General features: G+C 48.2%; 1 long non-coding RNA gene across 1 annotated transcript in view; it reads right to left on the minus strand.

The window, feature by feature from the left end:
* Positions 1-1917: 1917 nt before the first annotated feature.
* LOC135180300 (uncharacterized) overlaps positions 1918-25052 on the minus strand; it is a 29206-nt gene continuing 6071 nt past the window's right edge. The window contains exons 2-4 of the long non-coding RNA XR_010304374.1: positions 12020-12178; positions 11625-11755; positions 1918-2263 (exon numbers count right to left, since the gene is read on the minus strand). This is a non-coding gene — a long non-coding RNA (uncharacterized LOC135180300). The remainder of the gene's footprint in view (positions 2264-11624; positions 11756-12019; positions 12179-25052) is intronic.

Here is a 25052-nt window from a genome sequence, read left to right on the forward strand (position 1 = left end):
GCAGACTCCTGAATCATGAAATCATTGGAAAAGACCTCCAAGATCATCAAGTCCAACCTGAAGAAATAGGTGTATGGGTTTGGGCAGAGAAAGAGAGCAGAGTGGTGGAGAGGGACAGCAGAAACTCAATGGTTTGGGTTGGAAAGAACCTTTAAAAACCAAATAGGCAATTTTTACCTTTGCTTAAGGGGCTGGTGGAAAGTGCTGGAAAGAGAAGGTAGCTGCTGCAAGCAGTCTAGTTACCAGCTGGAGAATGCAATTGCTAAGTTAGCTGGAACTTAATGCTGGGATAACACCTTGCTGAGAGCCCTGAATTGTGTACATCATTGATTTGCAACACTCTGTGACCACTGTGGTTTAAGGTTCTAGGTTCTAAGTTACTTCTTTCCCCTCTCTAACTCTCAGAAGAGTCAGAGACTGGAAGGATGGAGAGACAGCTGCACCCACTGCAAACACAAGCTAAAAGGTTCCACTGCTTGTTGTCTGATTTTACAGCCTTTGCATCCAAAGCAGAGTAAACTGCCCAGGTTTCAGCTTCTTCCAAACTCACTGTTTTTGATTAAGGTAATTAGTACAAATACCTAAAATCTGTTCCTGTAGAGTGCTCCTGGGGTAGCAATCCCTGTGTGCACAGTGATTCTCAGAGCAGCTGCTGCTCAGAGCTGCCATCACTGTGACCCTCTGTTGACTATATGAAGAAGTCTTGTGACAGACTTTGTTCAAAGCATCTCAGGAATCACAGAATTATACTCACAGTACCTTAGAGGTGGGAAGGGACCTCCAGAGGTCATCCAGTCCAACTCCCTTGCAAAAAGCAGGATCCCTTAGGGTAGTCCACACAGGAATGCATCCAGGTGGGTTTTGAAAGTCTCCAGAAGAGATTCCACAACCTCTCTGAGCAGCCTGCTCCAGGGCTCTGTCACCCTCACTCTAAAGAAGTTTCTCCTCATGTTGAGGTGAAACCTTCTCTGTTTGTATTTATTGCTCCTTGTCCTATTGCTGTTGACCACCCAAAAGAGATTGGCCTCATGCATTTGACACTCACCCCTCAGATATTTGTACACATTGATCAAATCCCCTCTCTTTCCAAGACTGAACAGCCCCAGGACTCTCAGTCTCTCCTCATAGAGCAGATGCTCAAGTCCCCCAGTCATCCTTGTGGCTCTCTAATGGACTCTTTCCAGCAGGTTTCTTCTCTTTTGAACTGGGGAGCTCAAAACTGGACACAGTATTCCAGCTGTAGTCTCACCAGCACAGAGTAGAGGGGAAGGAGAGCCTCTCTAGCCCTGATGGCCACTCTTGTTGCACCCCAGGATGCCATTGGCTCTCTTGGCCACAAGGCCACATTGCTGTCCCATGCAGAACTTGCTGTCCACCAGCAAGTTCTTTCTGCATGGAGCTGCTTTCCAGCAGGGCAACCCCTAACCGGTGGTGATGCCTGCTGCTATTCCTCCCCAGGTGCAGGACCCTGTCTTTGTCCTATCTCCAGTGCGAAAGTCACAGTCATGTTCATGCCACAGTGAACTGGGCCTTATGAACAGCCTAACATTTGGGTCACATCTTATACATGGGGAAAGAGACCTCAGATAACACAGCTTCAACCACACCCTGCTGTCAATAGGCCCAGATCCAACTGCTGAGCATGCTCCAAAGAGCTGCCGAAACACCCCTGCGCTACAGCCCTCTCGCTCCTGCACTGCCAGCTCTTCTTCCTTGTCACCTCTTCCCCTGCTTAGGCAGCATTTCCCCTTCCCCCTCCTCCACATGAGCTGAGAGATTAGCTCAATTATTCCAGCTGTTGTGCTACAGCACACTGAACATAATCAAAGCTAACAAAGCACGCTTTGCTGGCTCTGTTCTCATCTGGCACTGAAAGCTGAAGATCCTAAATGAGCAGCGCTTACCATGGTGGCCTACTGGAGGGAGTTTGGCAGGGGAGAAGGGGGAGAAAAAAAAGAACTAAAGCTGTGGATTGGCACATCTGGAGGTTCTATCATCATTAGAATGCTTCAGAGAAGTACTGATAGGATGGGATGTGACAATGCTGTGATTCTGAGGTGTACTAGTCTCCATCTATTGTTTTAAATGCAATCTTCTCAGACAAATATCCCCAGCAACATCTTGGATTATGAATGCAGATTTACCTGGGACTGTGCTCATACAAGGTCCTGGATAGCCCTGCCAATTTATGTTGATACAGGAAAGATGCAGTCTTCCACTTTAAGCACCACAACTAAGGCAGCAGCATCTTCAAAGCATCTACCTGAAACAAAATGAAAAGAAAGACTGTAAAGCCAAGCCTCCATTAGACATACTTACAGCTCATTTCCCTAAGCAAAGAACTGCAGGCTCACCAGCACCAGGGTGGATGATAAATAAGGGCTATAGCTTTAGGCAAAAAGAAGTCCATCTGCTCACCCTGCTTTGCCCAGTTTTCCAGCAGTCAGTGCACAGAAGTGCTCCAAGAGGAAAAGAGGAAATAATTTGCCCAGTGTACAGAAGGAACTGACTCTGAATCCTAATCCAGTGCCCAAATGGTGAGAACAAACACTGGTTATGTAGCAGCAGCAGGTGAAGATTGATGGAGCAGTGTCCAACTCTGGAGCCCTCAATATAGGAAGGACATGGACGTGATGGAGTGGGTCCAGAAGTGGGTCACAAAAATGATCAGGGGATTGGAGCAGCTCTGCTGTGAGGACAGGCTGAGGGAGATGGAATGTTCAGCCTGGAGGCTCCATGGAGACCTAAGAGCAACCTTTCAGTGTTTGAAGAGGGTCTACAAGAAGGGTGGAGATAGATTGTTTGCAAAGGTCTGTAGTGATAGGAAGAGGGACAAAGGTTTCAAACTAGAGCAGAGCAGATTTAGATTGGGTGTTAGGAACAAGTTCTTTACAATGAGAGTGGTGGAAGACTGAAACAGGTTGCCTAGGGAGGTGGTTGAGGCCCCATCCCTGGAGATAGTCAAGGTGAAGCTCAACAGGGCTCTGGACAACCTGATCTAGTGGAGGATGTCCCTGCTGACTGCAAAGGGAAGGGATCTTTGAGGTCCCTTCCAAGCCAAATCATCCTATGATTCGATAAGATGTTCTGTGCACTGAGACTTGTCCTGCCCCTGCTTACCTAACTGAGCACTTCCCTGAAAGCCTCTGCCAGAGGGTTACAAGTGTGTGGTCTCAGTTGACTTCTACATTTTTGGCTGCTAAGTCTTACTGCAAACAACCTAAGAATACATCTTATGCACCTTCCAAAGTTGTTTTTTCAGGTGCTAATGGGTCAAATTCACACCAGCTGAAGGCAGCTCTCTAAGTGAAACACGCTAAAAGGCTGACACCTTGGGGACCTTAAGGCTATCTCAAAAGGAGCAAGAGAGCAACAGTTTCCAAACCACAAATGATCAAAACTCCTCATATCACATCATGGCCCTGCTCTTATAGACTTCTAAGATGTTAAGTCCTTCCTAAAAATCAATAGTGACTGTCCCAGATCCACTCCCAGATGCTGGAAAGGCCAGAAATGTTGCAGGTTTTCACAGGATGCTATTTCAGCAGGCTGAGAAGTATTTTTTGGCTTCTCAGTTTATGTGAACCACAGCAAACTATTCTCCATTATCATCCTCTAGTATAGCACCCAGGAAAGACTGGATGAGGCACTTGGTGCCATGGTCTAGTTGACTGGATAGGGCAGGGTGATAGGTTGGACTGGATGATCTTGGAAGTCTCTTCCAACCTGGTTGATTCTATGATTCAGAGTTTCATGGCAAGAATAGAATAATCTCCCAAAATCAAGGCTCATAGAATCATAAACCAAACTATGTTGGAAGGGACCTCCAAGATCATCCAGTCCAACCTAGCAACCAGCCCCAGCCAGTCAAATAGACCATGGCACTAAGTGCCTCATCCAGGCTTTTCTTGAACACCCCCAGGGATGGTGACTCCACCACCTCCCTGGGCAGCCCATTCCAATGCCAATCACTCTCTCTGCCAACAGCTTCCTCCTAACATCCAACCTATACCTCCCCTAGCACAACTTGAGACTGTGTCGCCTTGTTCTATTGCTGGTTGTCTGGCAGAAGAGACCAACCCCCACCTGGCTACAGCCTCCCTTCAGGTAGTTGTAGACAGCAATGAGGTCACCCCTGAGCCTCCTCTTCTCCAGGCTAAACAACCTGAGCTCCCTCAGCCTCTCCTCACAGGGCTGTGCTCCAGGCCCCTCACCAGCTTTGTTGCCCTTCTCTAGACACGTTCCAGCACCTCAGCATCTCTCTTGAATTGAGGAGCCCAGAAATGGACACAGTACTCATGTTGCTGAGAACAAAAGGAGACCTCTTGTGTGTTGTAAAACTCTGGCACAGCTCTGGAGAGGCTGATTTCCCTCTCCTACAGTGCAGCCTTAGCCCTGTACAGAGCAAGTGTTGGTGAAAACTCATCCAGCCCTGTGCAAGACATCCTGCAGAGGTGGTACCCAGAGGCAGAGCCCTCCCAGCCCCGGTGCCTCAAGTGTTAACGCAGCAGGGCGGAAAGCAGGAAATCTCCAAAGTGAGTGCTCCAAGAAAGGATCGATCCAGGGTTGCCCTTCAGTTCCCAGCTGCTGACAGACAGCAAATTGATCACAGCGTGGTTTGAATTTCTCTCCTGACAATGCAGGCAGGCGAGGGCCAGGAGCTCTGTGAACGCATACTCTGTGCTCGGCACTCGCTCGCTGCCAGGCAAACAGCACTGAAACCTCTGGAGCAAGCTCTTTCTCCTCCAGTCGCCTCTCGTTTATATCCAGCTGAACTCCTGGGGGGATAAGTACAGCAGCCCTCCTCCTCTGAGGCAGATAAGTAAAACATACTGTAAAGAAAAGTACAGGGTATTGGCACCGTGCTCCTGAAGGGGCTGTCAGCAGCTGAGTGCTGCAGTCCTCCCGAGTGTGAAGAAGGAGAGAGGTCTCTTTTCCGGGGATCCTCAGCCTCTCTCTGCCTTTCCTGACTAACAAGGGATCCATTTTCCCATTTCTCCTTCCTTCTGCCTTGCTGTGCATAGAGCCATGCCCCGACGCAGGCCTCAGCAGCAGTGTTGCTAATTCTCCAAGTGCCACCTACAGTCTGAGCAAGTGCAAGAGTGAGTGCGCAGAGATGGGGACGTGCTGCAAACCTGGGTGTGTGCATCTCTACAGAGCACCGAGCCGTGAACAAACCAGCCCATAGCTCACACACGAGGGGACAGAAACGAGCCTGGAAATGCTTCTGCTCTTCTGGAGAGCAGGTGCTCTTCCTACAGGGGAAATCAGCTACTGAGCACCCAAATTCTGCAGCTTCACAAGCCTGGCAGGGAATGAAATAGGCTTGTTCTGACTGCACCTCATACAGCTCATACCCTGTGAGGGGTTCTCAGTCCTTAGCTCAGAAGTGGTGCCACAAGAACAGAAAAGAGATATCTATAATTCTGCTTGACAAAAGGTGCCAGCTCCCCAGAGGTGCCACGAAAGTGATGGTAAGTGGGGGCAGGTGCTAGAGTGGAGCAATGCAGCAGCTTCAGCAGTCACAGAGATGTAGCAATCACCACCTCCACCCCACTCCCCCAGCAAAAGGGCCTTGCACAGCCAAGCAGATTTCTCAGACAGCAGGGAAGGCAAATAGGGCAAGGAAATGAATGCAACAGCTGAGAAGCTTGGGATTTAATCAGAGCTGGCTTTCTACTGCCTACTTGATGCCTTTCTTCACTTATTTGCAAGGGAAAATGTCCATGTCGATACAAAATAGAGGAGGCTTAAAAACAAATCCTGAACCACCTATTCCCTGCTCCCCCCCCCCCCTTTTTTTTTTCCCTTCAGAGATATTTTTTAAGAAGTAAAAGAGGACTTCTCTGGTAATATAGTGTCCCATAGCAGTCAGACTGGCTGTGGAGTCCACAAAAAGCCATTCCTAGATCCAAGGGAAAGGGAACGGCCAAACACACTCAGGTAGAGGCTTTCCTTGAAGATTTGTCTCCTTCAACTGAGTTTTTATGCAGCTCTGTGCAAATAGCTTTTGTTTTCCTTCAGGTTTCCAGCAGGTTTCATAACCCATAGAAAGCTGTGGTGAACTCACACCAGATTTCCATCAGTATAGGTGCAGACCTTAAATTTGCACCCTGTGTCTGCTGAAAAGCCTGATCCTGGCAAGAAAAAATAGTCTTAGGCTTGAGCAGAGGACGGTGAGGAAGCTAGAAAGGGGCCAGAAGCACAGCCCTGTGAGGAGAGGATGAGGGAGCTGGGGGTGTGCAGCCTGCAGAAGAAGAGGCTCAGGGCAGACCTCGTTGCTGTCTACAACTACCTGAAGGGAGGCTGTAGCCAGGTGGGGTTGGCCTCTTTGGCCAGACAACCAGCAACAGAACAAGGGGACACAGTCTCAAGTTGTGCCAGGGGAGGTCTAGGCTGGATGTTAGGAGGAAGTTGTTGGCAGAGAGAATGATTGGCATTGGAATGGGCTGCCCAGGGAGGTGGTGGAGTTGCTGTCCCTGGAAGTGTTGAAGCAAAGCCTGGATGAGGCACTTAGTGCCATGGTCTATTTGATTGGCTAGGGCTGGGTGCTAGGTTGGACTGGATGATCTTGAAGGTCTCTCCCAACCTGTCAGATTCTGTTCTATTCTATCCTATCCTACTCTTATCCTTTCTGCTTTCCTGCTCCAACTAACCCCAGAGAACCCAACAACACACTCTATTTGGACAAGGGCACACTTGCAAATGGCTGCTTACAATGATTTCACTTGGATTGACAAGAAAACAGGAGCACAAAATGGTTTTTAAATGCCCCCTGCGGTTAAAAGCCTGCAAGCAGCTAGCCTCTGGCCAGGGTTTGAGAATGAACAATGAGATTTTGGGGCAGAGGCAGCAGTGAGCCCAGCTTCTTCTTGCTATTATTTGACTTTTTAAAATGTATTTAAATTGAGAGGTTGTTAACTCAATGGATGCCTTTCAGCTTGTCTCTCAGCTTTGGCTCATGATATAGTAAGTGTACAAACAGCACATTCCCAATGCCCCCTTCAGTCATCAGTCATTCCTCTCACCCATCTGTTTCTTCTTCTTCTTTCCTTTCAATGTCTCTTTGCTGTAAGTTGAAAGAGGAGATGGTGGCAGAGAGGAGATGATGGCAGGGGGCAGATGGTGACAGAGGGGAGATGGTGGCAGAGGGGAGATGGTGGCAGAGGGGAGATGGTGGCAGGGGGGAGATGGTGGCAGGGGGGAGATGGTGGCAGGGGGGAGATGATGGCAGAGGGGAGATGGTGGCAGAGGGGAGATGGTGGCAGACGGGAGATGATGGCAGGGGGGAGATGGTGGCAGAGGGAAGATGCAAGAAGCTTTTCTTCCTTTCTGCTCACGAGAAACACTTTTATTCTGCATGTTTAACTGATATCTTGTCTTCTGAAGAAATAAACTAAACATTAGAAAGTCCAAACCAAAGCTGAAGTACTGAGGTTGTCCTGACTGCTTGCTTCTTTTACAAATCTGCCATCCACCATTAGGGATTTTGTTTTCCATTCCAAAACATTAAGCAAGAGAATCATTTACAAATCCTTCAAAACTCTCACAGAAATAGGGAAAACTTTCTCACTTCACCATCTGGGCAGCTTGTGTCTGCTGAGGTTCAGACTTTAGTCTCCTCAGCAGTGAGGGCAGGAGCCAGCTGCAGCCCACAGGTGGCATGACTATGGTGACTCATAGCATCACAGAACAGTTCAGGTTGGAAGGGCCCTCAAGGATCATCCAGCTCCAACCCCCTGCCATAGGCAAGGACACCTCTCACTAGAACAGGTTGCTCAAGGCCTCATCCAATCTGGCTTTGAATACCTCCAGGGAGGAAACAGCTGCAACCTCCCTGGGCAACCTGTGCCAGTGTCTCACCATCCTCACTGTAAAGAACTTCCTCCTAACATCTAGTCTAATTCTCCCCCTTTCCAGTTTAAACCCATTTCCCCTTGTCCTGTCATTACAAGACCTTGTCAATAGTCCCTCCCCAGCCTTCCTATAGGTGCCCTTCAGATACTGGAAGGCCACTATAAGGTCTCCTTGAATCCTTCTCTTCTCCAGACTGAAGAGCCCCAATTCTCATAGCCTGTCCTCAGAGCAGAGGTGCTCCAGCCCTCTGAGCATCCTCACAGCCCTCACGGAGCCATGGCATGGGAAGCTCCTTCAAGGTGAACCTAGCAGGATTTGAGTTGGGTGAGCATTTGAATAGCTGCTTCTGGGACAGGCTCTCAGAATGTTTGAACAGTGTAAGAACAACTGAATTGTTTCAACCTGCAGGGGGGCACATATCTGCAGATCTTTGCTGGGCTCTCCTGGACTTTTTCTGCTAGAGAAAGATATTTGATGAGGGTGGAGGGAAGGAAACTGAAAATGCAGAAGGAGAGTTTGACCAGACTACTCCCACTCTTTAAAACCTAAAATATATGTGTTCATGTTGAGCTGGCTAGATGGGAACTGAAATCCCAGAGTCATCCAGAAGTACCCTTACTTGTACCCTCCCTTCTAATGCTGTTCATTTGGAGCCTCAGAGCACATAAATAAGAGCCTCAGAGAAGAGCAGGAATCCTTGGACAAGGGAATTGCCTGGGGATGGTCCCTCTGACACACTCTTGTCTGAAAGAACCTGCCATCATCACGTTTTAGAAGGTAAACCAATGTGCCCTGAGAGTTTCTGCAGATGAAGACAAGTGTGTGTAGCTGAAGGGCTGCTGAGGATTTAATTGCAAATAGATGGGGAAAATTTGCTCAGCCTTCCTGTGGCTGAGAGACAGAAAGACACTCTTGTGGCCAGCCTAACTGCTCTCTTCCTGAGGAGAACATCTGGCTTCTGCCATCCCATGGCAATCTTGCTCCCTTCTGCTGGAACCAGCTGAGTCTCTTGGGGTGGTGGAGCAAAGTGGGGTAGGGATGTTCCTGTTGTGTTTATGAAGGTGAGAATCTGGATACAAGAATCCACAAAAGCCCTTCAAATGGGACAGACTGCAGAGGTGTCAGAAATGGGATGCTTGGGAGAGACAATGACAAAGAGAGCACAGTCAGCCAGCTAGCCATGGCAAACACTCACAGGAAAATAAACTTACTTCCTTTCACCTCTCACTCAAGGACTCTTAAGGTGTTGTACTTTACAACAGGGCTGAGACACCCTAGAAAAGGAGCAGGTTCACTGGGCCAGAAGGTAGCTGAAGCTCAAGAACAAGGCATGGGACAGCTTGATCTAAAGGAAAGCAGAGGTCTGGTGAGTCCACTGACCTCAGGTGGCTATGGAGCTGGAGTGTGGTCTTGGACAAACCCTACTTCTCCAGCCTGCCACTTTAGAACTTAAGTGACAGGAATGCATTTTGCTACCTGCTCTCACAGTGTCTTGCACAACAGAGTCCTCTTAGGAGGAGCTGCTGCAGTGGAAATAAACCAACAGGTGATACATGGGGGCAAGGTAATGGTCAAAGTGGAATATTTTGCATCAGGAGTGGTCTCCAATCAATGCTTGCTCAGCATTGCTGGACATCTAAGCTGGGTTTCTTTAGAAGAGATTAGTCTCTGGATCTATCCTGCTCACGGAAATGGCTCTCTTTGTGCACATGCCCAAGCAGCTAGCAGGTTCAAGACCTTCTCCCCTGCTTCATAAGACATCCACCAAGCATGACTTGAGGAGCTGAGTAGATAAACTGTACATGAAAATGCATATGAGGAGAGGTGTGCAAAGCTAATACACAGGGGGAGAAGAAAGTAGAACATGAGAAATCAGACATCTGACAGAGAAGGAGAAAAAAATGATCAGGCAGAGCAGTGAGATGAGAGAGAGAGTTGTTATAAGAGGCAAGAAGTGAAAACAGGCAGATTAAAGACTGGTTCAAAACAGAGTAAAAATAGCACAGGAGGAAAAGAAAAGACAACACCTGCAAAGGAACACAACTGATGTCTTTCAGGAGGTGCTATCACACTCACACATCTGCTCTGCCAGCTTTGCAGGAGAGAGCACCCTGAAATTAACTGCAAGGCAGGGAGGTGTTTCAGGGGACAGCCCTGGCTGGAGCCCTCCCTGCCAAGTCCCTGCGCTCTTCTGATGGACTAAGAGAAGTAACAAACTTGGGAATGGATGCTGGGTCAGAACTCTTCATATATCAATGCCAAGCAGGAGGATCTCAACTCAGATATCCCAGAAAGCTAAGACAGACTACAAAGTCCCTGTATTTATATTTGATTTCCACTCTGGTTACACAATTAAACCTAAGAATGAGACCAAGATCAAATCTTAATCCTAAAAGATAACCTTCTGGCCCTGCTCAGTGCCTAGCTGGATTCACAACAACAAGCCACATTAAGCCCTAGGGACAGCAAAGAAAGCTGAAAGTGAAGCAAAGCAGGAATTTATGTGTAAGAATGAGCCACATGACACAGGGTGCAAAGCACTGAAAATGCATCACTGCAAAAATCACAGCTGAGTAGAGCCATCTAGGGATTGTCTCCCTAGGGCCTTGCCAAAGAGGCAGGCTGAAATCAGCCAAGCTACTAATGAGAGACAGGGATGGTGGCTGTTGACAGAAATCACACAATTAACCAGGCTGGAAAAGACTTCTAGGATCATCGAGCCCAACCTATTACCTAACACCTTCTAATTACCTAAACCATGGCACTAAGTGCCTCATCCAGTCTACTTTTAAATATCTCCAGGGATGGTGACTCCACCACCTCCCTGGGCAGCCCATTCCAATGCCAATCACTCTCTCTGCCAACAACTTCCTCCTAACTTCCAGCCTAGACTTCCCCTGGCACAACTTGAGACTGTGTCCCCTTGTTCTGTTGCTGCTTGCCTGGCAGAAGAGACCAACCCCCACCTGGCTACAGCCTCCCTTCAGGTAGTTGTAGACAGCAAAGAGCTCTGCCCTGAGCCTCTTCTTCTCCAGGCTGCACACCCCCAGCTCCCTCAGCCTCTCCTCACAGGGCTGTGCTTCCAGCCCCCTCACCAGCCTTGGTGATCTTCTCTGGCCATGTTCCAGCACCTCAACAGCTCTCTTGAATTGAGTGGTCCAGAACTGGACACAGTACTCAAAGTGTAGCCTAAGCAGTGCTGAGTACAGAGGCTTCCCGAAATGCCTTGGCACTGAGTGTGCTCTGAGAACCCACATCTGTTAGCAGCTGCTACTGAGGGTTACAAGGCATCAGAGGAAAGCAGCAACAGGAGGCTGTAACCCTTGAGGAGTGATGTGGGTTGGGAGGAGGACTCAAACTAACTCTTTCCTTTGACTCCAGAGAGAGAGGAAGAATAGCAGAGGTTCTCACGTCTGCTCCTCAGCACACAACAGCGTGAATTCAAAGCACCTTCAGTGTCAAAAAGGCAAAGCATTTTCACTTCCAAACTGGAAGTACCACTGTCACAGCTGGGAGCCTCTCTCTTCCCACCACCCAGCAAGCCTGGTTGCCTCTTTCCAAACCCTTGTGCTTTCCTTCACAAATGTCCTCCTGACCCAGCCTCCCTCTTGCACTCCCTGCTGTCTTTTCTCTCCACAATCCTTTCCCTCAGAAGCAGCTTTGATATGAAACCTGAGGGGCTGCTTTGGTTTTGTCCTTATCCTGGCTGCCCAAACTCATAAGCAAGTGTCACCTATACTCAGGAATTCAGCTGGTACCACTCTTACCTCTGGCTGGCACAGAGACATTCATTAGCATAAGACGCTGAAGGTGCAAAGGTGAGTCACAGCACTATGCCTGTGTGGCTGCTCTGCTCAATCTTCATCCCCCACAGGATTAGTCTGATGGGCAGGAGTGGCTGTAAGGGTTTAAGAAAGATGTTGTACTCTCGTTTCTGCCTCTGACTTTCCTGCCTGACCTTTGCCAGGTGACTGCAGTTCATCTCCCTCTCTGTAAAATCAGGGTTACAGAACCACTCTGCTCCCAGACAGCACTGAAGGAATACATGCAGCAACAGTTGTATGAGAGACTGAACAAACACAAAAGATTTCTGCACATCTCATTTCTAACTTTGTTTCCTACAACAGACTGAGTAATCTGACATTGATAAAATGCAACTCACCTTGGTAGCCTCTGGAGAGTCAAAGAGCTTCAGCACAGGGGGAGACAGGTTAGCTTTCAATGAATACTCTTCTCAGAAGCCAAGTGGAAAACCCAGCCCTGGACAGTCTTTGGTTCTTTATCACTCCACTTACAGCACTTGCCCACATTTCCAGAAACCCTGAAATCACAGAAAACATCTGGTTGGAAGAGACCTCAAAGCTCATCCAGTCCAAACCTTGACCCACCACTGAAGGGTCAACACTAAACCACATCCCTAGGTGCCAGGTCCACAGCCTGCTTAAACACTTCCAGAGATGGTGACTCCACCACTGCCCTGGGCAGACCATTCCAGTGTCTGAGAACCCTCTCTGGGAAGAAATAGTTCCTAGCATTCAGCCTGAACCTCCCCTGCTGCAGCTTGAAACCATTTCCTCTACTCTCGTCACTTGCCACCAAGGAGCAAAGGATGCCCCCTCCTTGCTCCAACCTCCTTTCAGGGAGCTACAGAGAGCAATGAGGTCTCCCCTCAGCCTCCTCCTCTCCAGCCTGAACACCCCCACTCCCTCAGCCCCTCCTCATAGCCCAGATGCTCCAGGCCCTTCTCCATCCTCGCTGCCCTTCTAAAGGGCACACACCCCGTGAGCCAGAATGCTAAGCAGAATGACACACCAAGAGAAAATAATGTCCTAAACCACGTATTTGTAAACAAAAATCTATAAACATGAAAATGCAGTTCTTGTTTTGATGGTGACATTACCCTGGCAGTTTCCAGGAGTAGATAGAAGCCACTCCTGCTAAACTGAGCTCTCCAGCTCCCTGCTTTGACATACCCAGAGCTCTTTGGGAAGAAGAGAAGCTGTGCTTGCATGCACGTGTGACAGGTGAGTTGGTGATTTATATGGGGGATGCAAACACCTGCAAGACATTTTTGTGCCATGGTTTTATGGCTACAGCAGCTTTACTCCAAACCCATCTTCCTCCCCTCCTAACATCACAGCCTGCACTGCTGCGGTGCCTCGCCAGCTCCGTATCATGGCGTTGACTGATTCAGCTAACAGCAAAGGAAGGTTGAGCTGCCCTTGCTGTGCACACACTGGCTGAGCAGGGAGCCATCTGGGGGCCCTATACATCTGGTTAACACAGTCTCCCCATGTGGAGAGCCTGCTACTTGCCCGAGTTAATATTCACACCCACTCTCTGCAGGGGTTGCAAATACCCAAGGAACAATTAACCTGCCACAAAGGCTCATTTTGTCATTTTTAACCCAAGGTGTTGACAGCAAAAAAATATGTGGCTTGGTTTTAGGGTTTTATTCCTACTTGGCATAGAAAAAGCAGCAGTGAAGTCTACAGGTTTGCTGATGAAATGCTTCCCAAAAGATTCTCACACACTGAGCAAATAGACTCTCACCACCCTTTGGTTTTTGTGTGGGGAGAAATTTGAATTTCCCATGGCTTAGAGCTGCTTTTGTGAGGGAAATGCTCTTCCAGACACACCAGCCTCTGCTGATGAATGCAGCTGCCTTGCACTTAAAGACAGTTTAAAGAACTTCATTAAACCTCATGACAGAGCCAGATCTGCTGTCTCAGTCCCTTTGAGCATCAGCATGTTGTTGCTGGTGTAAATCAAAGGTAATCCTGCAGTATATCGTTTTGTTGAGCAGGCACTGCCCTGCAGAGGTAAATGCACATGCATATTAACCCTAGGAGTTTATTCCAACTCCATGATCTCCCAATACTTTGTTTGTAGCCTAAATACTCAAACATACTGTTTTAACTGACATATCCTATATCAGTGAAGTGCCAAGCACATGTATGTATAGGCACATACCATAGCTATGTAGATACAGAACACAGACATGTTTATTTCACCACACAGGATGATGGAATCACCATGGAAGGCTGGATGCTGCTTTCTGCAAATCATTTTGACAACCTCTATTAGAAAACCACAGGATATTAGCCTTGGATACTCTGAATACAAGAAGGCCAATTGGATCCTGGAGTGCATTAAGAAGAATGTGTCCATCAGATCAAGGGAGGCTCCCCTCCACCTCTGCTCTGCTCTAGTGAGGCTGCATCTGGAATACTGTATCCAGTTCTGAGCTCCCCAGTTCAGGAGAGGCAAGGATCTATCAGAGAGAGTCCAGGGAAGGGCTACAAGGCTGCTGAAGGGACTGGAACACTGCCTGGTGAGGAGAGACTGAGAGCCCTGGGGCTGTTCAGTCTGGAAAGGAGAAGGCTGAGAGGGGATCTGATCATTGTTTATCAACATCTGAGGGCTAGAGGTCAGGAAGGAATGGACAGGGACAGCCTCTGCTCACTTGTGTCCTGAGATAGGACAAGGGCAATGGATGGAAACTGCAGCGTAGGAAGTTCCACCTCAACATGAGCAGGAACTTCTTTACTGTAAGGGTCTCAGAGCACTGGAACAGCCTCCCCAGAGAGATTGTGGAGTCTCAGTCTCTCTGGGTGTGTTCCTGTGCCACTTGCCCTAGATTCGATGGTCCTGCTCTGTCAGGGGAGTTGGACTCTGAGATGTCCAGAGCTCCCTTCCAAATCCTAACATCCTGTGATCTTGTGAATACACTCTCAGCTTTTATTCAGGAGCTGCAAGAAAGCAACCTAAGTTCTAATTTAAACTGTTCTGCAAGAAAAACCACCTCCTGAACAATGAGATTTTCCAGGCCAATGTAACTAAAGACTGTGCAGTAGAGGGAAGAAATCCTCAAAGGAAAACACTGGAGAGTGCCTTAGGAATAATTATACTGTTAATTAACAACAGGAACTAAATACCAGTGTATTTTATTATCACTATCCTATCAGAACTGAAACAAAGCTTATGATTACAGTAGATCCCTTGTACAAACCAGTAGGTCACTATGACTATGCCCACTGTGGTTCTCGCTCTTTAGCTAGAAACAGGGATGCTCAGCAGGAGAGATATGGCTTTACTGAAGAGGCCAGAGCTGGACTGAGACACCTTTTCTGATGTAGGATCCCAAGTGCTTTCCAAAACTAGGTCCATTACAGCTGCATCTCTCACTTTTCCTGCAGTATGGGCGTGTGAATACATTACCTGCAGCTGCAGTATGCACAGTGTGAGTGTCAGGAGCCACAGAAATGCCTTGCAAAACCCAGCAGCAAGCATGAGAAGCCCTGCTCACAGTGAAAGCAGGGCCAACTGCTTTTTTAACTTGATGCAACAGCACAACCCACACTTTGTGTGAACTGGTGGCTTCATCATCTGCCAGATCATTTATGTATTGAGGAACCAAAATAAGGATATAGATAGAAATATGCTGTGATCAGGAGATGCCTCTCAGAGCACCTCTCAACTGAACAAAGCAATGAATCGCAGAAGCACAGAAACATCCAGGTTGGAAAAGCCCTTCAGGATCACCGAGTCCAGCTGATAACTCTCCTCTGCAAGTTTCACCCTAAACCATATCCCCAAGCACCACATCCAAACAACCTGGAGTACTGCAACCAGTTCTGGAGTCATTACTACAAGAGCGATGTGGAGATGCTGGAGCGTGTCCAGAGAAGGGCCACGAGGATGCTCAGAGGGCTGGAGCAGCTGTGAGGACAGACTGAAAGAGTTGGGGCTGTTTGAGTCTGGAGAAGAGGAGGCTCCAGGGTGACCTTCTTGTGGCCTTCCAGTATCTGAAAGGGGCCTACAAAAAAGCTGGGGAGGGACTTTTCAGGCTCTCGTGGAGTGACAGGACTGGGGGGAATGGAGCAAAGCTGGAAGTGGGGAGATTCAGAGTGGATGTGAGGAGGAAGTTGTTCAGCATGAGAGTGGTGAGAGCCTGGAATGGGTTACCCAGGGAGGTGGTTGAGGCCCCATCCCTGGAGGTGTTTAAGACCAGGCTGGATGAGGCTGTGGGCAGCCTGCTCTAGGGTAGGGTGTCCCTGTCCATGGCAGGGGGGTTGGAACTAGCTGATCCTTGTGGCCCCTTCCAACCCTGACTGATTCTATGACCTTTAAACACATCCAGAAGTGGTGACTCAACCACCCCTCTGGACAGTCCATTCCAATGTCTGACCACTCCTTCCATGAATTTTTTTTTTCCTGATGTCCAGTCTAACCCTACTGAGATGGGAAAAGGGAGATAGAAAATACAGAATGTAGCAACCAGAGTAAACCATTAACTGAATAAGGGATCACCAACCAGATAAACACAAAGAGGGTGGTTTAAGCATAAGAAGGACCAGAAATACTTCCACAGAGAAGAAGAATACTGTATTCAAAGATGAGAACATCATAGAATCAACCAGGTTGGAAGAGATCTCCAAGATCATCCAGTCCAACCTAGCACCCAGCCCTATCCAGTCACCTAGACCATGGCACTAAGTGCCTCAGCCAGGCTTTGCTTGAACAGCTCCAGGGACGGTGACTCCACCACCTCCCTGGGCAGCCCATTCCAATGCCAATCACTCTCTCTGGCAACAACTTCCTCCTAACATTGGCCAAGAATGTGACCCACAATTGATGCCAGACAGACAAAAGGTAAAGAGGTGCGAGCAAAGAAGACATTGAGCCTTCATCCAAACAATGCCAAAGGAAGGCCAGCAGGTGGCAAGGGGCATGCCTGAAGAAGTGGAGAGTTTTGGAAATGAGTTCAGAACTGATGGCAATAACTTCACCTATTCCCAGAACTGGTTGTACTCACCCTACCCTACCCTACCCATGGTGTGAGTATGTATGATTTTGTAGCAGAAGTACCTTACCTGAACAAGGTGCAGGTGTGGGGTTTTTTTGAGGAGCAATGCTGCCACATCACCCAGCACTGAATGAACATGCCTTTCCTTGTAACATTACCCAGTGAAGTCTGGCTCCATACAACTTTACCTTCAGTCAGTGCTCAGGTGCTGCATTGATTTCTTATTCCTATCATGGGAGGCACTTTGTATGCTGAAAAGCATGGGAGCTGAACCATCAACAAATACTTGTTATGAAGGCTGTCTAAAACAAATGAATCACAGAATCAACCAGGTGGGAAGAGACCTCCAAGATCAGCCAGTTCAACCTAGCACCCAGCCCTAGCCAGTCAACCAGACCATGGCACTAAGTGCCTCAGCCAGGCTTTTCTTCAACACCTCCAGGGACAGCAACTCCACCAGCTCCCTGGGCAGCCCATTGCAATGACAATCACTTTCTGGCAAGAACTTCCTCCTAACATCCAGCCTAGACCTCCCCTGGTACAGCTTGAGACTATGTCCCCTTGTTCTGTTGCTGGTTGCCTGGGAGAAGTAACCAATCCCCACCTGGCTACAGCCTTCCTTCAAGTAGTTGTAGAGAGCAATGAGGTCTGCCCTGAGCCTCCTCTGCAGGCTGCACACCCCCAGCTCCCTCAGCCTCTCCTCGCATGGCTGTGCTCCAGGCCCCTCACCAGCTTTGTCACCCTTCTCTGGACATATTCCAGTACCTCAACATCTCTCTTGAATTGAGTAGCCCAAAAATGGACACAGTACTCAAGATGTAGCCTGACCAAGACTGAGTACCTGGGCAGAATAACTTCCTTTGTCCTGCTGGCCACACTGTTCCTGATACAGCCCAATTGGCAAGTTGGTGAGTTCTGGTACATACTTGTTCATGGCCTGTGCAGCTGCAGTGTGGTTTCACATTAGCAGAGAGTTCCAGACCAGAGGTTGATAAAGACACATATATGCTCTGTAAACTCACAGCCCCAAAAGATGTACTTTTCAATATAACTCATGGCCATCCCATATGACCTAGATAACTCAAGGGCAGCAAAGCTACATCACACAGTATCTTTGCTGATAACAAAGCAATAATCCTCTTCCTGTGAGGAAATGACAGGTTTGAAATTGCCTTGAATTCCCAGGCTTTAAACTTGGCAGCAGGAAGGTTCTTGTAAATGCTTCACTCCAAAGGAGTCTGCCTATCCATTATTAGCAGCTAATTGAGTGTCAAGCACGTGGGGAACACGTGGACACAGCACCAGCTGTTAAGTCTGCTGCAACTTCCCACATGTTAAAGGCTGGGAGCTTTTCTGACTGGTCCAGTGCTGTGGAGGGCCTGCAGGCTTGCTTATGGCTTGCCTGGACATGTTTTTCTACCAGGACCCCTGGTTGTAAACAGGTTCTGTAAGCCCCCGCACACCCAGCTCGTGTCTCCCTGGGGTAAACTCATGTGATCCCCGAATTTGGGGAAAGTCCAGGCAGAGCCTTCTGCCTATTATGGTAAGGTTTGGCTGACTGCCTACCTGATTGGTCATTTTAGTGGCCAAAGGGCCCATTAATCTCGGCCCACATTCACTAAATGGGGGTGCACAGGCAAACATCGTGCACAGCTCAGCTCAGCTCTGACACACCTGCACGGCTCAGACACGTGCTCTGTCCCTCACTTGCAGCGCTCAGCCGCTCAGACCCTCAGGCATGGATCCTGCATTGCCTTTACCTACGGAGCTCAGACTCCCAGCAGCTGCGCACACTTTATCACAGTATCACTGAGGTTGGAAGAGACCTCAGAGATCACAGTATCGCAGTATCACAGTATCATCAGGGTTGGAAGAGACCTCACAGATCATCAAGTCCAACCCTTTACCACAGAGCTCAAGGCTAGACCGTTTGCATACCAGCTGCCTACCATTGCCTGGTAAGCGCCGTTGCCGCTGAGAGAACCAGGAAGCAGACTCTGGATTGTCTGCACACACACACATGGCCTGAAGCCGTGAACAACTGTGCCAGAGCCAGCACGATATTCTCCTCCTGCGATACCTCAAGTCCTGCCAGCTGGCAACTACCTGAGGGGAGGTTGTGCCCGGGAGGAGGTTGCTCTCTTCTCTCAGGTGGCCAGCGGCAGAACAAGAGGACACAGCCTCAGGCTGTGCCAGGGGAAATTTAGGCTGGAGGTGAGGAGAAAGTTCTTCACTGAGAGAGTCATTGGACACTGGAATGGGCTGCCCGGGGAGGTGGTGGAGTCGCCGTCCCTGGAGCTGTTCAAGGCAGGATTGGACGTGGCACTTGGTGCCATGGTCTAGCCTTGAGCTCTGTGGTAAAGGGTTGGACTTGATGATCTGTGAGGTCTCTTCCAACCCTGATGATACTGTGATACTGTGATAACTCCTGGACACAGCATCCAGAAGAAGCCAGCAGCACCAAAGGCAGAGATCATCCCTCGCCAGGAGAAAAGCTTAGAGAAAACCTATTTCCCCAGAAGCTGGGAAGATTTACCCTTTCCCCTCAAGCCGGGAAGATTCCAGCCTCAGAGTCCACAGGCAGAGACCCTGGAGAATTGGACATTAGGCACAGGCTGTGACGCAGCCCTGGAGGATGATTAATAATTACTAAGACTTGTGAGTAAAAGCTTTAATACCTCTGTAAATATCTGTTACCTCTGCCATAGAGCAGAAAGAGTTTCAGCCTGCTCTGCTGGGCAAATAGCATAAAGATCCCAAATGGCATTAAGCCACAGGGGAAAACTCCTCTCTCTGTTTATAGTTTGAATGTTTGCTAGTTAAATAACAAATCTCTGTACATATTTTGTCCTAAATTGTTTTCATAGCCACCTACAAACTTGAATATTAACATACAGTGGTTGGGGGCGGCGAGAGTTCAGAATATTGAATTTAATAATTTTATTTACATAAAATATTTTTATGTAAAACTTATATCTCCCCAATTAATTTCTCTCCTCTGCCAAATAGGCACTGAGAAATCCCCCTCTGCAACAACCAGTTTGAGGCTCATTGGAATATTTTAAGGAGAGAAACGAGATCGTTTGTTGCGAAAAGAAAATAATGTTGAAGTCTGTATCATTTATTGCTTTGTTGAGAGGGATAAAAAGCCAAAATGTCCAACAATTTGTCCCACTCTGGTCTGGGATTCTGGATCTACTCACTTCCTCTCACTCCCTTCTAACATCTTTTCTACTAATCTTGGCTGAGAAAACAACCTGAGCTTTGCTGGTTGTTTTGTTTGTCTACATGGGAAAGTAGAGGGAGAAGGCATCCTGGCCTGCATCAGGAATGGTGTGGTCAGCAGGAGCAGGGAGGTCATTCTGCCCCTGTACTCTGCACTGGTTAGACCACACCTTGAGTACTGTGTTCAGTTCTGGGCCCCCCAGTTTAGGAGGGACATTGAGATGCTTGAGCGTGTCCAGAGAAGGGCGACGAGGCTGGGGAGAGGCCTTGAGCACAGCCCCACAAGGAGAGGCTGAGGGAGCTGGGATTGGTTAGCCTGGAGAAGAGGAGGCTCAGGGGTGACCTTATTGCTGTCTACAACTGCCTGAGGGGTGGTTGTGGCCAGGGGAAGGTTGCTCTCTCCTCTCAGGTGGCCAGCACCAGAATGAGAGGACACAGCCTCAGGCTGTGCCAGGGGAGATTTAGGCTTGAGGTGAGGAGAAAGTTCTTCACTGAGAGAGTCATTGGACACTGGAATGGGCTGCCCGGGGAGGTGGTGGAGTCGCCGTCCCTGGAGCTGTTCAAGGCAGGATTGGACGTGGCACTTGGTGCCATGGTCTGGCCTTGAGCTCTGTGATAATGGGTTGGACTTGATGATCTATGAGGTCTCTTCCAACCTTGGTGATACTGTGAAAAAGAGGGTAGTTTTGAGCCCTTCTGAGCAGTTTCTTTTGTCTGGAAGGGAGTTTGGATTTCTTTGTTATTTCTTATTTGTATATAATGATAAATGTTTTGTGTATATATGCTTGTAAATTTTGCTGTGCTATAAATAGAGCTTCTTCTTACTTCCAAGCTGTCTGAGCCAGTCTGGTAAATTTCAATAGTGTGGGGAGAAAGTTCCTAACTCACCACATTGACATAGGAATTTATTTCTTGTATCACAGATCCCACTTCTGGTGGGAACAGCAATGTGCTTAGTAGGTTGAGAGGTTCTTCTACCCCTCTACTCCACCCTGGCGAGGCTGCATCTGGAATATTGTGTCTAGTTCTGGGTCCCTCATTTCAAGAAGAACCTCAGGGAACTGCTAGAGAGAGTGCAGCACAGAGCCATAAAGACGATTAATGGAATGGAACATCTCTCTTACGAGGAGAAATTGAAGGAGCTGAGGATCTTTAGCTTGGAGAAGAGGAGACTGAGTGGTGACCTCATTAATGTAAAGGATGAGTGCCAAGAGGCTGGAGCCAGGCTCTTCTTGGTGATGCCCAATGACAGCACAAGAGGCAATGGCTGGAAGCTGAGGCATGGGAAGTTCCATGGAAACACAAGGAAAATGTTTTTTACTGTGACAGTGATGCAACACTGGAACAGGCTGCCCAGGGAGGTTGTGGAGTATCCCTCTCTGGAGGTACTCAAAATCTGCCTATAAGCGTTCCTGTGTGACCTGATTAAGGTGATCCTGCTCTGGAAGGAGGGTTGGACCAAGTAATCTTTCAAGGTCACTTCCAACCCCTAACATTCTGTGATTCAAAGTCTGAGCTGAGCAAAGAATTTATTTTTGCTGTCTAAAGTCATGTCTCAGTGTCTCCTGTCCCATGGATAGAGGGGAAAGGAGGCTATTTTACAGCAAAGGAAAACGTGAGGAGGGGAGAAATGTGAGTGCTCAAATTCTATGTCATGCAGAAAATCACTGCTGCTCTGGTTAAAAGTACAGGTGATTGCAACTTGGGCAATCTTTTCTGGTGAGCAGCTTGAAGGTTGGTAGGCATTGAGGGTGGTGTTAATTTCTGCTGAACAGGTAGTTCAAGTCTTCCATAATGCTGTCTGTCTGTCTTCTTTTTTTTTAAACCAAGTAATTATCAATAATGAACAATTAAAAATAGCTTTAGAAACATCACCATGCTCTCAAACAGGAAAGACTACATCCATTGTGCAGTTTATCTGCCACAAAAACACTCAGTCAGCTCTTTTATTTATAACAGCATCTCCCTTCACTCATGAGCAGCATTAGCATGCACAGGCTGCTCACCAAGAGGATCCAAAGACCTTCATCTCCAGGTCTGGCCCTGAATATTTTGCATTGCATTCCCATTAGCTCACAAGGGCTTTCTACTACCTGTGTCCTCAATAAGCTGAGATGTGCTCATCTCTTGATGATGTACTTTTGTCACAGTCAAAGTATTACCATAGAATCATAGAATGGTTGGCTTGGAAGTGGCCTACAAAGGTCATCCAGTCCAATCTCCCCCTGCAGTCAGCAGGGACATCCTCTACTAGATCAGGTTACCCAGAGTCCTGTTGAGCTTCACCTTGACTGTCTCCAGGGATGGGGTCCCAACCATCTTCCTGGGCAACCTGTTCCAGTGTTCCACCACTCTCATGGTGCAGAACTTGTTCCTAACATCCAGTCTAAATTTGCTCTTCTCTAGTTTGAAGCCATTGTCCTGTCACTGCAGGCCTTTGCAAACAGTCCCTCTCCATCCTTCTTGTACTACAATACAGTCCCATTTCCATATACATGTGGCACAGGGGCACATAGCACTAAAAACATGGCCAAACTCACCACCACCAAATCCTCAGTCTTACTTGCTTTATTATCTCTAATTCCTTTGTGAAGCCATCATAAAAGTCAGGAACTGCTCTGTAGGCATTAATATTAGATCTTTGTCGATTCCTGATTGACAGAGAGGAGTGGAGTAGAGCAGAGGGGGAAAGGCAGATTATTCTGAATATTTGCCAAGAGCAAATGCTTTGAAAGAGATTTTGATACCAGATTATGGAAAGGAAAAGGGGGAAAAGAGGTTAAAAGGGAAAAAGTGAGAAGAAAGTGAAAAAGAGGGGGGAATGGAAAAGGGAGAGGAAAATGGAAAAAAAAGGGGAAAGGGAAAAAAGGGGAAAAGGGAAAGAGGGGGAAAAAGGGAAAGACAGGAAAAAGGGAAAGAGAGGAAAAAAGGAAAAGAGAGGATAAAAGGGAAAGAGGAGCAAAACAGGGGAAAAGGGGCAGCCACAATCTCCCTGGGCAACCTGTGCCAGTGCCTCACCACCCTCACTGCAAAGAACTTCTTCCTAACATCTAGTCTAAATCTCCCCTCTTCCAGTTTACACCCATTACTCCTCATCCTGTCATTACAAGACCTTGTCAATAGTCCCTCCCCAGGCTTCCTATAGCCCACTTCAGATGCTGGAAGGCCACTACAAGGTCTCCTTGAAGCCTTCTCTTCTCCAGGCTGCAGAGCCCCAACTCTTGTAGCCTGTCCTCATGGCAGAGGTGCTCCAGCCCTCTGAGCATCTTTGTGGCTTCCTCTGGACTCGCTCCAACAGTGTGCAGAAGGCACTGCACTGTGCTTCAGCTATTTACATGTGATTTTCCTGGCCGCAGGAAATGTTCAGGCTGTCCTTCTGAGAAACCCATTTTGTATTTATGAGGCTTTATGAACTTCCCAGATCTTTCAGAAATCCTGCTCTGTGCATAATTTCCCCTGCTTCTCTGCAAGTGCTTTTCCTCTCCATAAAAATGTCTTCTTTGCTTACCAAATCTTGCTGCATGACTGTCAGATACAGGGGAGGTTTCAGAGCACGGAGTCTAAATGTGGGAAACTGGTCCACTGGAACGGAAAGAATAAACTGTTCTGGGGGAATACAGAGGGCAAGACATTCTGCACATGAAGAAGAGAAGCTTGGAAGTGTTTGTTAAAGCAAGTGCATAGTCTTGTGTTCTTTAGCCACAGGAGGAAGGTACTGCAGTGTCAAAGATCAAAAAATGGAGCAGAAACCAAAGTTGGCCTCCTCTGAGTCACTCTTCAAACTGACCATTGCACCGACAATAGTGTGGTCAGCAGGACCAGGGAAGTTCTTCTGCCCCTGTACTCAGCCACATCTTGAGTGTGGGGTCCAGTTCTGGGCCCCTCAATTTAAGAAAGGTGTTGAGGTGCTTGAATGTATCCAGAAAAGGGCAGCAAGGCTGGTGAGGGGCAGGAGCACAGCCCTGTGAGGAGAGGCTAAGGGAGCTGGGGGTGTGCAGCCTGGAGAAGAGGAGGCTCAGGGGTGACCTCATTGCTGTCTACAACTACCTGAAGGGAGGCTGTAGCCAGGTGGGGTTGGTCTCTGCTCCCAAGCATGAAGTGACAGAACAAGAGGACAGAGTCTCAAGCTGTGCTAGGGCAGGTTCAAGCTGGATGTTAGGAAGAAGTTCTTCGGAGAGAGAGTGATTGGCATTGGAATGGCTGCCCAGGGAGGTGGTGGAGTCACCATCCCTGGAGGTGTTTAAAAGGAGGCTGAACGAGGCACTTAGTGCCATGGTTTAGTTAATTAGAAGGTGTAGGTTGGACTTGATGATCCTAGAGGTCTTTTCCAACCTGGTTAATTCTGTGACTGTGTGAAAACCCACTCACACATGTCCTCAGCACGTGCTGTCCCATGGCCAGTATCTCATCTGCAGCCAAATGAATGCGTGCAAGCATCCAGACTGTCCTCAGTGTGGTTCCTGGTGAGTAGGTTTGTCACACACCACAAAATGTACCACCTAATCCCATTCCTGAGCCATTCTAGGTTTCAAAGGTTTGTGGATGCCAAAGGTAGAACACAGCATTCGTATTCCCAGAGGATACCAGTTGGCACATCTTAGAACACTGAAACAATTCCAATTACTGCCAGTTGATCATGAGGGAAGTCAGCCAATGGTAAGCACAAAATAACAAGCAATAAGAATCATAGAATCAAGCAGGACCCAGCCCTGTCCAATCAACCAGACCATGGCACTAAGTCTTTTCTTAACACCTCCAGGGACCGGCGACTCTTCCCTTCAGGTAGTTGTAGGCAGCAATGAGGTCTGCCCTGAGCCTCCTCTTCTGCAGGCTGCACACCCCCAGCTCCCTCAGCCTCTCCTCACAGGGCTGTGCTCCAGGCCCCTCACCAGCTTTGCTGCCCTTCTCTGTACACATTCCAGCACCTCAACATCTCTCTTGAATTGAGGAGCCCAGAACTGGACAGAGCACTCAAGGTATGGCCTGACCAGTGCTGAGCACAGGAGAAAAATAACCTCCCTTGTCCTGCAGGCCACACTGCTCCTGATATAGTCCACAGAGAATCTCCTCTGCCTGTCTGTTGCCTGCATGTTCAGTACAATCTCCCTGTTTGTTGATATTTGAACTCTGCCTTTAGATTCTGTTTTTCTCCTATCTTTGG

This window comes from Pogoniulus pusillus, chromosome 13, assembly GCF_015220805.1.
Source record: "Pogoniulus pusillus isolate bPogPus1 chromosome 13, bPogPus1.pri, whole genome shotgun sequence".
In the NCBI taxonomy this organism is placed as follows: Eukaryota; Metazoa; Chordata; class Aves; order Piciformes; family Lybiidae; genus Pogoniulus; species Pogoniulus pusillus.